This window comes from Sinocyclocheilus grahami, unplaced genomic scaffold, assembly GCF_001515645.1.
Source record: "Sinocyclocheilus grahami isolate Dianchi unplaced genomic scaffold, SAMN03320097.WGS_v1.1 scaffold603.1, whole genome shotgun sequence".
NCBI classification, from domain to species: domain Eukaryota; kingdom Metazoa; phylum Chordata; class Actinopteri; order Cypriniformes; family Cyprinidae; genus Sinocyclocheilus; species Sinocyclocheilus grahami.
Window position 1 is genome coordinate 301,256 of NW_015505782.1, and position 6,229 is coordinate 307,484.

Below are 6,229 nucleotides of genomic sequence, written 5' to 3' on the forward strand. Positions count from 1 at the left end.
ATATATATATATATATAGACACACACAAAACATGGCCAAAATATATTTCATAGATATAGATACAAATTATAAATCTAACACACATTTACTCTCTTTTCACATTTATTCTCTTTTCCCTTTTTTATTCTGATCTGATATGTACTCTGTAGTTTGACTCCCTGTGTGTCTCTTTGCACTTTCGCAGGCGTTAAGTGCACGCAAATCTCCAGTCCCTGTTAAACGCCGGTGGCTCCTGAGGGCCTTAAACCCAATCCAGAGTCTCTCTGAAGCCGCTGCCGCTCACAAAGATGACAAATTCAATAAGAGACATCGGGGATGGAGACACAGCTGCAGCAGAAACCTCAAGGACGTCACTGTCAGCATACAGACTATTGTTGCATCATAATAGCGGAGCGTCAATGAGAAACGTCCCATGAGGCTGTAACCTCATTAAACAAGCGTCCGCAGTGAACACACTCTCTACAGATGCTGCAGACACCAGAGGCCATTTCTGCTGCTGTAACACACACAAACCCTCCTCAGGTGAGACAGTTCATCTCAATGAAGACGCTCCATCCATTCTCCTCCGCTTATCCTAAAACAAGATATGGGTTTGAAATAATATGATTTCTACAGCAAAAAAATAATAATATATATATATGCTTGGATATAACATATACAGTATATATGTGTGTGTGTGTGTGTGTGTAATTCAAATACACAAGACATGGCCAAAATATATATTGCTAATCAGATTTATAATATTTTTGCATAAATATATTCTTGAGAAGTTTTAGTTACTTATATGTCCTCATATCATTTTTGGATATTTGTATATGGTAGACATTATTATTTCTCATATTGTTAGGGATTTGAACAAACATTCTGAGTTTTAATTATGCACTAATTTTGACTTATTCCTTAAATAAAATGCTTTTTTTTTTTTTATGTATGGAACTCAAAAATATTTGAACTAAATGTAAAATATTTACCTTCATTAAATATTTAGCATATACAATTTAGATTACAGAGTTTTTACAAACTAATACACGTAATGTAATGCATATTTGTCAGTCATACATAAGATTTCAGCATATTATTAACTTTAAAAAATTTCTAAACATTAAAAAAAAAAAATTCTAATTTCTAAATTTTTTGATTAATGTTTTTGATTTAAATTTTCTTTAGATAATCATATTTTCAATAATATTTTTTCGCATGTATTCAAATTGCGACATTTATTCATTTCAAATGTATAATTTGGCTATAGCTGAAGCAAAAGCCAATTATTTAAAATGAAAACAAATCAAATTTATTAATGATAAACATATAAACTTGGTTATTGTGTATTAAAAACACATTTAGTCTATTAGTACTATTACAGAAATCTGACCCGTTTCATTTCTATACAACTGACAAATATGCATCACATTAGGCTTATTAGTTTGCTTATGTTAAAACTGTGGTGCTGGAGGATCCGCTGGGCTTTGACAGATGGTTCTCGACTGGTCTTGATAAAAGACTGATAAAGCTCACGGTCTCCGCAGGAAGAGCATCATCTGTCACTGTTCCTCGGAGGAGCAGAAGAGGTGAGATATTACTGCTCTTTCAAAGCTCAGGAGACCCATCTCACTTCTGTTAGCCAATAACACTCCAGATCCTCGAGTTTATGTACTTGCTAATGCTAGTCAGGGGCAAATGGGGCAACAGACTTAATCTAGAAAGCATTTTATTGGAGAAAAATTTGGATGCTGGTTAATCATCAAAACTTTTAGTCTGTTTTCCTAGAAAGACTTTACAAATGTAAATACTAAAAGTTCAACATACCAACTATTAGCTCTACAGTAGCATTTCGGTGGCTTCAATGCTACAGACATCAACTAATAAGTTCAAATAAAACAAGCTACAAATACAAAATAAAAGTCAGAGAAAAGTGAAGTTACAAGCTTATATTTGTTATTTGTTGGCACTAATCTAGCATAGATTAGTTCCAACAACTGAATAAAGTAATATAAAATACCTAAATGATATCCACCTCCTCTTAATCTAATTAACTTTTAGCACTAACCTAGAATTTCAATTCATTAATAGTTGAATAATTAAGTAAGAAAATAATACAATTTAAAATTATTAATAATTATTTGTTAGTAATTATTCTAATTATTATTCATTATAATTTTTTATATTTTTGAAAATATAAAAGTAATTAATTAATTATTAAATTTTTTTACATTACTTATTTTTAATCATTGTTTAATATATATATGTACTCTGTAATTCGAAAATTGTATATACTGTATATATATATACATATATATATAATTTTTGTATTTTCTGTTTTCATTTTCATTTTATTTAAAATTGTAATAATTTTGTAAAGTAAACTTATCAAATATATATTTATAAATTAATAAATATATAATACATTTAAATATATTTGTAGATTTTTGTGTGTATTTTAAAATATATTTCAATTAGTTTTTATTTTGTGTATTTTCTGTTTCTGTTTTCATTTTATTTAACATTTTAATAATTTTGTTGTTTGTTTTGTCACTTTTTGTTTGACATTTTTTCTTATTTCAGTTACAGTTTTAGTTATTTTAGAAAATGAATTTAAAGTAATTGAAAAGAAAAATGTTGCTTTGGCAACTAACTGACAAAATATTAACCCCGGCTCAATCGTGTGAGCAATCAAACAAACAGATCAATGTCTTAAAATTGCATAGAGAAAATGAAAAGAGATGCAATGTTTCTCTCCATATTAAACGACAGACAAGACAGTATTTCATTCTCCAGAACATCACAGCTGTGAATGAGAGCAGAGATCAGAACTGCATATGGAAATGTTCATGTGTGCTTCATTACAGTCGCTGACGTCCTTCCCCAGTTTTCACATTCATAAAACATATAAAAAATTCAGACTTCATGGGGCACGAGGATGGATGTGGCTTCTGCTTTCCAATGAAATGAGTATTTCTGTTCTGTTCTGGCAGAAAGGTGATCCCCTGCCACATCTCCTCCAAAAGGCCTTTCTGTGAGCATTCAGTTACTCAAACCTCAAATGTATTAAACATAAGACGCAAATGTGAAGAATAATAGACGAGGGAGACTTGTGGAAAGCAGCCGAGAGCAAACATGCTGGTTTGGGATGTTTATGATCTCATTACAGCGAGGGAAGCCTCTGCTTTATCTGTCGCTCGGTGTTTGATTGTGCCCCGCGGTATCGCACTCATCATCGCATTTGTTTGACTTGTGTGGACAGGGACGTGATGATTATATTTCATGGAAATTACCAGCCGTATGATGAAGTTACACATTTAATAATTCAACAGACATTTTTATCAAGCATAAAAATGAGGAAAAACACAAGCGATTTATCATAGAAGAGCATTAATATTAGCACTATATTTAGTGTTTCTGGTCAACTAGAGAAAATGTGAGTGGTGTTTTTACGGCATTATGGCTATTCCTGGGTGAATGTATAATGTATATTTATGTAAATATATATTTAATATATATTCTACATAAATGTATGCATATATGTTGTGAACAGCAGCACTTAAGAAAATATTTTTTTAACATTTGACATTGTTTAAACCTTCAAATGACAAAACATATTGGAAAATTTGAAATATAACAGAAAATGGGGGAAAAGGTGCAAAAATATATATTTACAATCTTAAAATACATTTGATTGAATGCTAAATGTCTATTTTAAAATATATTCTATAACATATTATATTCTATAATATATAACAGCATAAATATATTTACAATGAAAATATATTTAATAATTGGCCAAAAAAGTTATTAAAATATATTTAATAATGGTCAAAATGTGAACCATCTAATTTGGCCATTTATTTTTATATTTCAAAATATATTTGGAAATATATATACATTTTTAGCTGTGTATGAATTATAACAAGTTTATGTGTATATATATATATATATTAGGGGTGTAACGGTACACATAGTCAGTAGGGGTCTTTTGGTTCGGTACGCACATGTACCGAACAAATCATTCAATTTTTTTCAGGAAATTCAAACAATAAATTCCGTTTTGCCGATCTTTGATGCGGCACGACAGCTCGATGTATAAACGCCTCAGTTCTGATGCCTTCCTCTTTACTACTAGTTTCAATGTGAAATAAACATGAATGAACATATGAAGAGTTTGGTTCCAAAACGCGATAAACGCCTTTTTCTTTTTATTATTGAGTTTCCGCCAAAATTAGTATTGTATATGGTCGGTATTGAAAAGTCCATTTAAAATTTTACGCAAAATGCGATATTCGCCGAGTTATTCTGTCATGTTTTCTCCCTTTTTTTTCCAAACCGCGACAAACGCCAGTCTCCCTTCTCTGCAGAATGCGATATATCCGCTCAACCAATCACAGCGCACCATTCCACGCACTCTAGACAATAATGGCGGCGCTTTGAATACACCCGGCATCCTAGTTTTCCTCATCTATTTTGTACTTTGTGATCAACAAACAAACTTAGGGCTGCACGATAAATCTGTCACGTGTATGTTCCTGTTGTCCTTATTTGGTCCTTCCAGTTCCTTTTCCCATTATTAGTATCACCTGTGTCTCATTATTAGTTATCCTCCTCACCTGTCTGCCCCTCGTTATCTGCCCCATTTAGTTCTAGCCTGTTCTGAGTTCCTTTGTCTGGAATTGTGTTTGTCAACTCCTCGTGCTACGTGTGATTCCCTGAAAATAAATAATTAAACTCCTTTGTTTTGTACTCCTGGTCTCCTCGTTCCATGCTCCTCACAGTAGCAACCCGTGATAAAATCGCATGTGATTGTCATGCGCATCTCGCCAGTAAACCGGTTCAGTGAATAGTAAATCTCCATCACATGCTTTCAGATGGAGCGGCATTTACTACACAGAGCCATAGTTCACTGCTATATCGTGTTCATAATCGCAGATGAGTCGCATTCGATTATGAACGCGATATTGCGTAGCTTGTCAGTGTGTTTTTATTTATGCCATTAATGTTTTTGTTAATACAGCGTATAGCACTAGTCAACTAAATGAATGTAACATGGCAAAGATGAATGCACTTTTGGAAGTTGAATGTAAGGGAAATGTCATTTTGGAATTTCTGTGGTTTAATGTGATATTGTTGTTCATGTATGTTCATGATGAAATTTTATTTTATTGTTGTAATTAATTTATGGCATTAACAAGATGACCCGTTGAATTAATTTTGGGAGCGATGACTTATTGAATGTATTTTAAGTCCAGTCCCTGCATATAAGATTAGTATTGACCAAGTCCAGAGGCTGTCATATGTGGACCAACTTACTATGTTGTGTATTTTCAACAGTTTCAATATGAAAAATAACTTTCATATTGATTCAATGGATTTATTGCATTTTGGAAAAAAAAATAATAAAATGTTATAAATGCCTCATGTAATCGCACAATCAATGTTTCACTCGTGGAAAGATGTGATTAAAATGGCTTGAACAATAATGTCACGTAGCATCAAGCATGTCATCAGTGTCCACAGCTCGTCTAGAGAGCGAAATATCACACTATATACTCATATTTTACTTTACCTGTTAGTGATGTCTTAATTATTTAATGTAGGCTATATTTAAAAAAAAATATTTTAGGAAACAAGTTATGACAGCCACTGTGTAAATGATTATATTTCAACAACAATTAGAAATTTTATAATTTAGAAGTTAATTTAAAAACTGCATTGAGTGCAATTTACATGTTTGCATAAAAATTGTTTAATTTGAGTGTTGATTATTATAGTTAAATTTAAGTTTAGGCTCTGTTGTTAATTGTAACCTTAAAGTAGGCCTTATGTAAAAGGGCTCCCTATAGTTTAGAGCAGAGGTAGATTTTTATATATTTATTTTTATTTTATGAGGTAGATTTAAAGAAAATTTGAATTCTAATTGAATTTAAAGAGAGAGCAATTTGTTCAGTAAAAATTGTTTAATTAAAAAATTATATTTAGTATTTTTTCCTCCTGCTGTACCGAAATCATACCGAACCGTGACGTCAAAACCGAGGTACATACTGAACCGTATGATAGATAGATAGAACGATAGAACAATAGAACGGTAGAATGATAGATAGATAGATAGATAGATAGAACGATAGAACAATAGAATGATGGATGGATAGATAGATAGATAGATAGATAGAACAATAGAATGGTGGAATGATAGATAGATAGATAGATAGAACAATAGAATGGTGGAATGATAGAATGATAG